This window comes from Silene latifolia, chromosome 5 (assembly GCF_048544455.1).
Source record: "Silene latifolia isolate original U9 population chromosome 5, ASM4854445v1, whole genome shotgun sequence".
NCBI classification, from domain to species: Eukaryota; Viridiplantae; Streptophyta; class Magnoliopsida; order Caryophyllales; family Caryophyllaceae; genus Silene; species Silene latifolia.
The window spans coordinates 39,845,876-39,856,133 of record NC_133530.1 but is presented as its reverse complement, the minus strand read 5'-3'; the positions used below and the strand labels follow the sequence as shown (position 1 = coordinate 39,856,133).

The window sequence follows — 10,258 nt, the reverse complement described above, 5'->3', positions numbered from 1 at the left end:
CCATTTTTTGGGAAGGGATTAAAAATAGATCTTTGTGATTTATTAAACAGGTTTTCCTGTTTACATCGTATATATATTATGTAAAACATTTAATTAAAATGTCCATTATCTATATTCATAATGTGCATGTTTTGATAATTAGGTGCAACTAAAATATCATTAAGCCTTTGTTTGGAAAATGTACATTATATTATATTTAAAGGTACATTAAATTATTTTAAAAAGAACATGAAATATTAATTAAATTGTAATGCATGTGATCGTTTAATAAGATAGAAAACTTCAAAAGTTCATTCATATACTTAGATTATGATGTCGCAATAAATAGATCTTTGACGTGATTTTAGACCTATTTCCCTGTTTTCAATGTATAATAGAAATAAATGTGCTTTCAATTTAATTCAAATGTCCATTATGTATGTTCATAATATGCATGTACTGTTTTACAAAAGAGATTTAAAAGGACTGAAATGTACATTATATTATTTTGCTAATTCAAGTACATCATAAGTCGCGATTCAAGGAGATAATAACGTTCAAGTAAATAGCACGCCAAAAATAGACAAAAAAGTACCTTAATTAAGTGCAACAAAACATTGGTTCACAAATTCAACATTTTGCTTATGCAATTACAAATCATTACACATACTAACGTACACTAGAATTTAAAACATCATACTACATGAATAGGGATGTCATCAGACAAATTCTAACATATTGCGTAGATAATATCTGAACATTAAATGTAATCACTAGCTTTAGAGAAATGACCCTTCTTCGCATGATCAACAACAGTTTCATGGCAATCGTTGTGCTCGAACATAAGTAATGTGCATAGATATTTGTATCGTAACACTTTAAGCACGCTCATTGCAAAACAAGCCAACAATTAACAAGATAGGCAAAACACAATGAACATGAATTTCTTTAAAATAAGAACCAACACTCACATCATTTTTCATCAGGCCACATTTCCAAGAGATTAATCCCATAAATGTTTCCATGTGTCTCATTGTATATATACCACAGTCATCACCATTGTAGTTATTTCTCCAACTAAGCTTTGCAACAATGGGATCCATAGCCAACATAATGTTGCTAGAGTCAGAAGTTTTTGGGTTCTCACCCAAAAACCTTTCAAGAGCATCAATCTATGACAAAACATTGTAAACCAGTGTTAAGCGTGACTAATAGTCAAAAGTCAATAGAACAACAAAAATGTGTCAAATTCAAACATACTGTTAACAGTGGAGATACACCATATTTATTGATGGTGTCTTCATCTGAGAGTGAGTTGTCAAGAATGACGAAACGCTTCCTCACCAGGTCAACCACGTATAAGAAAAAGTGTTGCTCGTGTACAATTGGGAAAAAAAACTGAAATTACAAAACAAATGACGTATAACCATAAGTACAGTCAAACTCTTCAAAGGGTACATTTTAACTAATCATGAGGCACATGTAAAAAATGAGAACAGTACATTGCAATATAAAGTGATCTTATTTAATACAAACGCAAAGAAAATTCCCTTTGACTCAAGCAGTTGAAATAAAACAAAAGCAGAATGCAGACATGGAATGATAGTATGACTCATGGTCTATGTTCCCAACGTGTGCATATAGTTGCAACTGCTCATGCATATTAGATATTCCCCACAGTGAGAAATTACAACATTAACATTGTAAATGTTTAAAAAGTACATTTAGTACGTTTAGAAAGTACATTGAGAAATTATAGCATTAACATTGTGTTAAATGGCCATTTATCCTACTTTGGCCTAATCTGAATTTTTTTAATATAAAATGGGTATATACAAGTTGAGGTTCAAATGAGTTTAGTAGTTGGAATTAATCAAAAAAAGAAAGGACTTATGCGATAATAGTATGTCTCAAGTTTTAAAAAAATGCAATACAACAATGGCAAAGAAAATTGCAAAGTATGTCAAGCAAACAATAACAACTTACGAGTGCGATTGAAGCTATGTCTATTCCTGGGAAAAGCTGCAACTCCATTTTTACACGAGCCTCGAATAATTCATAAATTTTTTCATCACTTAAACCTGGGCTGGGTTTCGCTAATACAGACTGTCTGGAAAAGTAACGAAAGAGGGAAATATAATATTTCAAAATACATATTACACACAGCATTTAAGAGTGTATGTAAATGTACTTACATGCACAAGCGTGGTAAAAAAGAACTGCTTCGGAGTACCAAGATTATTTTCTTCCTCTTTACAATTCAAATATGATGACCAGCAATCAATTACAACACTCGAAACATGTTCAGACGGCTTTAATGACCACAAATGCATTCGAGTTGCAAAATAAGTCTTGTACGAATATAAGTGCTCACTAGAGCAAAAAATATAACAAATTACTTGTCAGGTGTGAAACACTGAAAATGACATACACAAAATGGTAATTTAGCAAGTACACATTTTAGATTACCTGCAATGACGATTGTTAGTGCCCCAGTCACTGAAAATATAATCAGCCACTTGAAGGTGCACCGCAGTAAGAGGTGTTAACACATTGGTGTCATCTTGGATAGCAGAAAACAACGGATCAAAACGAGATGACTGTTGCTTGTTGCTGGATAGAGGTATATAAGAAGGACTTGCCATCAAATGAACCCTTTTGGTAGCTGAAGAAGATTCACCAGTGACACGACGATCCCGTTTAACCCCTTTAGCTGCGGCTAACCTTGCCTCACTCTCAGCAAAGTCTTTCTCCAACCCTAAATCGAACGAAAATTCACCAGTGATAGGTAGAATTTCTCCACTTAGCACATTGTTCTCTGTGTTTAGCACGAGCAAATTTAAATTTGTACGCTTTCTCAGCTCCATTTGCTACAGCAATAAACTGTTCATCCTCATCTAGTGTGCTGGATTCCCACGGCGGTGCACACGACACATCTTCGGTACCACCACCATATGTCAAATATACAAATTCAGTTGCCGAATGGGCCTGTTTGACACACTCTTCACCTGGGAAACATTGCAAACCAACCGCGTATTTCTCATCTAACACAACCATATCTTCCATGACTCTCTTTGCTGAAGCAGTGTAGTCATCTGCAAACTCCTGGACAAGGCACAATATGAAGGTACATATTTAGTACTATGAAGGTACATCTTTAGTACTATGAAGGTACAAAGAGAATATTTCAAAGTGAATCTTCAAAAGGAATAGTGAATACTTCGAGAATCAATGGATATACCTCCGGAGACGTGTATGAAATTGGAGATTTTGTATCTGTAACGCCCCGTAATTTCGGACCGTTAATATATTGCGGAAGTAATTTATTAATCAAATAAAGTTTGATATTAATGTATTTCAAATAATAATAATTCAAAGAAATATAATTTTATTATATTTTGAAGAAAAGTATTTATTTTGATAGTTTCGAAGTGTTTAAAAATAATTTAAACCGTGTAAAAACTTTTTATTTCGAAATAAGGGCTTTTCGGGGAAAAATGACAACTCTATTGAAAATTGGGTAAACGATTTTGGAAATGGGTCGTATGAGTATTCAATTTTCTTGTAATCTCGTGTTTAAGAACTTTGGTCTTGTCGGAATTTGCATTTGACAAACGGTTCTAATTATTATCGAAACGAGCCAAAACCGACTCGTAAAATCCCGACTAAAAACCCGCACCTTCCTCCTTTTCTTTTCTCCTTCCCTTTCACGCAGCACCCCCTTCCCCCTTCCTTCTTTTTCTGATTTTCTTATCTTCCTTACATTCTATTCCTATTCTAAACAAACAAACACCATTTTTCTACAAAATTTAAGCTAAAATCACCATAACTTCCTCATTTCTTATCGGATTTTCGCATAATTTATGTTTCCGGATTCCTCTCGTCGAGATCTACCTCCTGGTATATTTTAATTTCAGTTTTCTTGAAGTTGTTTCAAGACGAATTTTGGTATAATTTCGGTTTTTAAGCTTATTTTTGTGTTTTTATTGTTTATTTAGGTGGAGAATTGGAAGACGAGTTTGGGGACTCGTATATTGTGGAAGATAGTGGTTAGTCGGCAGATTAGGGTTGGTTTTTAAGGTGCTAATTGCTCATTTTCTAGCTTAAGGTAACATATTTCGAGTTACTCGACGAATAATCGTCACATTCTTTGCTTTTTGTATGTTTTTGTGATTTTTGGTTGAGTAGTAAATTTTCACATGTTTAAAATGGGTTGCATGCATGTTTAATGCTTGTCTTTTGTTAGTTTAAGTTAACCATTTGTATATTATTGTTTAGAACAAATTTGGATGAGTAATTATTTGAGGGGGCAAATCCGCGGGTTGGCTGGAACGTGTCAGTACCGGACCGAGACATTTTTCAATGTTTCCAAAAATATGATAGATTGAACGGCGTCGAAAAATTAGGTGGTTTAGCCACTTGAATCACTCAATTCGGAGTCCGTATGAGTATTTGGCGTCGTTTTACCGAAAAATTTATAGAAAAGTTACTGTTCACAGAGCCGCGGTACTGTTCACAGCAGTGAAACAGGCCCGTGACGGGCCGCGGCAGGCCCGTGCTTGGCCCGGGTTGGTCCGTCGCTTGTTTCGCGGTTTTTCATGCAATATTTGTCATTTCGGGTTCATTAATGTTATAGTTAGTATAAGTCACATATGAGTATACTTTTGAATTGAATCATATTAGTAGTAAAAATTATGTTAATGGTAAAAATTAAGTTTATATTAGTAGTTGCACATGTTAGGATAGATTATAAAATAAAATTGTAATGAATAGGCTCAAAATAAATTTTATAGTGCTAATTGTAATGTTTTGTTGATTGTCTAAAAAATCGAGCCTTAGTCCCTTTGTCGATTCGATGTCAGTCAATTGAGTGATTGGTCACCAGTAATTTAACGTGCACTGCCGCAGGTGGGGTTGCGGGTAAAAATTCGGTTGGATGAAATTTTATATGAATTGGATAATCGGCCTTTTTCTTGTTTTAGGCCATTTATCAAGTTTTTAGTCACATGTATAGTTGGTTGAATTTAATAGTTTCTTATATTGTAGAAACGGCCCTAGATTCCCTGAATCCATTAATATTGTTGGATTGTTCTGCTGAATAGACATTTATATAGCCTTTCACATGATAGAATGTTAGCATTTATGTTGGTAAGTTGGACTCTTTGCTCTTATGGTTAAGTGGGTGTCTTACTTGTCTTGTGTGGTGTGGGCTAAAGTATTCAAGCTGGGACTAGCTGGGACTAGGTCCTAGGTGAGTATTTCGGCCTTCATCATAGATAGGTCTTTATAGTCTCTGACGAGTATATGTTCCTTTGCTTAATAGCCTTTGTGTTCCTAACTAGTGGATTTATATCCAAGTTGGGGCATGACCTCGTTACTTATTTTGTTAGTAAGTGGTCAGCTTAAGTACTAGCCAACCCTTTGGTGGACTCCTTAGGGTACTCACTTTGTTTTAGAAAAATTGTGGGTCTTGGGTGCGGTGGTGTGTATCCGCATGTCTAGGTCTGCGCAGATTTTAGGCTAGGGTTGTGTTGTGTCTTGGCCATGTTTTATTAATATTAACCGCCGAGCCAAGATACCGGTTCGATTACCTTCCCTACCTCGTGGTATAGACTCGAGATTCTGAGTGACTATTGACGGTGCTAAGAACTTATGCCTGTCTTTGATATATTGCCCTTTCTTGTATGGTGATTTTATGAATTGTAATAGGTGAGATGTAAGCCGGTTACAATTGATAAAGTTTGGATTACTATTTGTTATATGTTTCACATGATAGTTTAAATTGGTCAGTTTAGAGTTCACATGTTAGAATACTTGTTAAGTAAATGGTTTATCAAATTGTTTACATGTTACATTACATGTTACATTAATTATGACGTTTCGTGGCTGGGAGGACTCGAAGTTACTCCCCACTGAATTGTGGCTTTCGTGTTTGTATAAAATGCGATTGACAGGTTGAAGATTTAGATGGGTACACAGACGAGCTAGTGAGCAAAGGAACCTTGGACCTAGTTTTGGCTATTTTTATAGTAAACCTTTAGACTTTTGGTTTTGTATATATTATGAAGGGACATATGTCTCCCTCTTCTATTTTGGTTTGTATTACTATATTCCCGCGTCTTTAGTTATGTATGTAAATTAGTTTGTTAGAAATTGCAGGTTATGGCACTCTCCTTCTGGAAATGTTTGTGAATGGTTTAGGAAATTTTTTGAAATTACAGGTTTTATCTAGTTGAACCAATTACAAACATATCCTGTCAGTTTTTCCGTAGAATTTACGCCTTTATTTATCGTTTTTTTTAAGGGTGTCACAGTATCAGTACTAACATCCCTCGACACTCTCCGCACTTTTTCAACCACTTGTCTACATGGATTAGAAAATCTAATTCTTTCCATCAATCGACCTTTTACACAACCAAGACCAAACTAACCAGCTTCCATCTCCTGCTTTTTCCTTGAAAAAAGTGCAGCAGATGTCCAATTCAAAAGAGTATAGTAATCTCTTTCTACGAATCGTTTTTCATGGACAACACGGTCAACATAAACAAGCTGCAAGTAAAAACAGGATTATGACTAGAAAATGGCAGGTTTTAAAACCATAATAACTAACAATAAATGTAACCCAGAAGATTTGTACCATGAGAAACAGGAGAGGTCCACCAAAGTGATTCTTCTTCCCCTTTTTGACCCAATCCTTTGTGTTATACCGTAAACTCTCCATGACAAATTGACACCAATCAAGCTGACCAATGGCAGACACATTCCTCAGCGATTTTAGTACATGGTGATTGACGAACGTCTTCTGATTGTTGCGCATTAACAAAGAGACAGCAAGCACCACAAAACTAATCTTAAATTGATCACTGTAATCATCATGACAAATAATATGCTCTGCAAGGGTCTTGATATCCATTTGACCATCAACATGAAATTGAGCTTTCCAATGCGCGTAAAACGCATCACATTCTGCATCTTCATCACTACAGCATGAAAGTAAAACAGGTTTTCCTCCAATTGGGAGGCCAACAGCATCATGAATACAAGAAGTAGAAACACGAAAGCTACTTTTATCGGGTAGAATGATGAAATCCGAATACGGGTTGTAGTTCTCAATTAACCAATAACCAAGGCGTAAAGGAAGCCTTGTAACCCTTAGCCAAAACAATGAAGAAAAACCAATCTCTTCCAGAGCACACCATTGATTGTAATCAAGGTATCGAAGGACATCAACAAAACTTTTAGGTGACATCCGGGTGGTAATACGGGAGAACGTTGGAGTAGGATCATCAACAGTAGGACTGAGGTTGTTTAACCTCGGAGAAATACGGCGTGTAACAGTTCCAGGATCGCCTTTGCGCTTCAATAACTGAAAGTTGTTTTGCATGTAATATTAATCAGTTCTGTTGTGTTGTACACGTTTCACGAAGAAATGTCCTATCAGTTTTATTGAAATGTGCATGATCTACAACAATAATGTGCACGCAATTATGACCTTTTGCATGTGGTCTTAAATTGATGCTACTTACGTTAAAAGCACTTAAAATTAAACAAAAATTCAAAAAAGCACAAATTAGATCAAACTAAAAAACAACAAACAAATCGAAATGTATAAGTAAGTTACGAAATCAACAAACAATGCGACAAATACAAATTCCGATAGCATGCAAATGAAAACGCAAATTTCGATTTTAAAAACAATACTGAACTCAAAATTCATCAATAAATGAATAATCCGGCAAAATGAACATAAGAAACATTAATTTAGATTACAGTAGAGATACATAAATTAAGGACGAAATCGAGAAAAGCTTGAAGCTAAACAGTATATACCTTCATGACGAAATAGGTAAGAGAAAATCCAACGAAAAGACGAAAATGCAACCCCTGAGAGAATAAGGAGAGAGAAATAGTTGAAAGCTTAACAAAGAAGGTCGGAATCCATGGTTGAAAGCTTAACGAAGAAGCGCGAGGTTAATTTCAGTGAAAAAGAAAGACAAAGCCCTCAAGTTTTGGTAAAGGAGCGTGCGTTATAGGCCCTTAGATTAGCGCGTCGGACAAGATCCAACGATCGACGCGCGTTCTCACGGTTCTCACGCTTGTGCCATTCTCATATGATCCAAAATCTTATTATTATTATTATTATTATTATTATTATTATTATTATTATTATTATTATTATTATTATTATTATTATTATTATTATTATTATTATTATTATTATTATTATTATTATTATTATTATTATTATTATTATTATTATTATTATTATTATTGTTATTGTTATTGTTATTATTATTATTATTATTATTATTATTATTATTATTATTATTATTATTATTATTATTATTATTATTATTATTATTATTATTATTATTATTATTATTATTATTATTATTATTATTATTATTATTATTATTATTATTATTATTATTATTGTTATTATTATTATTATTATTGTTATTATTATTATTATTATTGTTATTATTATTATTGTTATTGTTATTATTGTTATTATTGTTGTTATTATTGTTGTTGTTATTGTTGTTGTTATTGTTGTTGTTATTGTTGTTGTTATTGTTGTTGTTATTGTTGTTGTTATTGTTGTTGTTATTGTTGTTGTTGTTGTTGTTGTTGTTGTTATTGTTGTTGTTATTGTTATTGTTGTTATTATTGTTGTTATTATTATTATTATTATTATTATTATTATTATTATTATTATTATTATTATTATTATTATTATTATTATTATTATTATTATTATTATTATTATTATTATTATTATTATTATTATTATTATTATTATTATTATTATTATTATTATTATTATTATTATTATTATTATTATTATGTTATTATTGTTATTATTATTATTGTTATTATTATTATTATTATTATTATTGTTATTGTTATTATTATTATTATTATTATTATTATTATTATTATTATTATTATTATTATTATTATTATTATTATTATTATTATTATTATTATTATTATTATTATTATTATTATTATTATTATCCTGATAATCAATTATGTAGATTAGTATACTAATGCCGTTATTACTCCATACTCCACATGCCCAAGTCGACACTAGCAATAAGCCCGTCTTACCTTATTATTTTATTTAATTCGTTTAATTACCGTCTCACTACAATTATTATTATAAATACTATTATTACTAATTAATTAATTATTTGAATTACATAAATTATTCATTTATCAACCTTTATAATTACGGGTATTACATACTTGCCGATTAAACACTTTAGGGTGATAAAACGCCACATAACATTGCCATGCGTAAACATTTCACGAGAAGACTAATCACACAAGGGTACATAGGCCACCTAAATACACGATGAACGATAAAATCATAGAATGTTGGGTATAAGTCAATTACTTGGTCAAACATGGGATAAGGACCTCTAAAACAAGTCACTCGGTCGAGTGTAGGAGCTACTCGGTCGAGTAGGAGGCACTCAATCGAGTGCAGGGAGCCCTCGGTCGAGTGTCACCTGGGCAGGACACGGTTGCTCCCAAAATCGGTTCCAAGCTTACCTACTCTACCATAAAAATACCAATAATCTCCAATAGTGACTAATACGCCACCAACTAAGAATATTTAAGCAAACTCTTGACCTTATGGCCATGATTACAACATAATTGAAATAATTATCAAAGTATACAAACGACATATATTATTCCATAGTCCGACTCATAAAGCATTAAGACTAACGGGATGGGTCCCTCCCCACTCTCCTCCTTCCTACGCTTCATCCTCACCGTCACTAGCACTATCACCGCCATCGCCATCCTCTTGATCCACACCCCCTTTTACCGCTCAAGATGGGCCCGCCTCACTATTGCCACGGTGCCAGTTGCCAAAGAAATCGGCTCCACTAGCCCGCTGCGGTGCCGCCCAAGCGCCAAGTAGGTGTCCGTCACCGAGAGAAATTCTGGTTCCCCAATCCGTTGGTTCCACACCATATGTCTGAAAAACGCCCGAGTCGTCTCCCAATTTAGTCGAATAACTCGACTTGTGAGGGGGTCTCACACCTTGGCTCCATGCCAACTCAAGCATGATCCTCATCACTAGGTTATTGTTCACTCGGCGGGTGAGCTCTGCACCCTTGAAAATGGGTCCATGAACGGTTGATTGTGGGGGACGCTCGCCGGTGCTTGGTGGAGGCAATCCACGTCTAGGTGAAAGAGGTAATGACACTTGCACGGTCGCGAGGGTTGGTGCTTGCAAGGTCGGATTATCACTCGGTGGAGA

The 10,258-nt window shown here is 33.9% G+C and overlaps 1 long non-coding RNA gene across 1 annotated transcript; it reads left to right on the top strand.

Moving 5' to 3' along the window:
* The first annotated feature begins 3,695 nt into the window (after positions 1-3,695).
* Positions 3,696-6,245, top strand: LOC141656074 (uncharacterized). Its single transcript, XR_012548325.1, has 3 exons — positions 3,696-3,879; positions 3,978-4,087; positions 5,934-6,245. It is a non-coding gene; the product is annotated as an uncharacterized LOC141656074 (long non-coding RNA).
* The last annotated feature ends 4,013 nt before the right edge of the window (positions 6,246-10,258 follow it).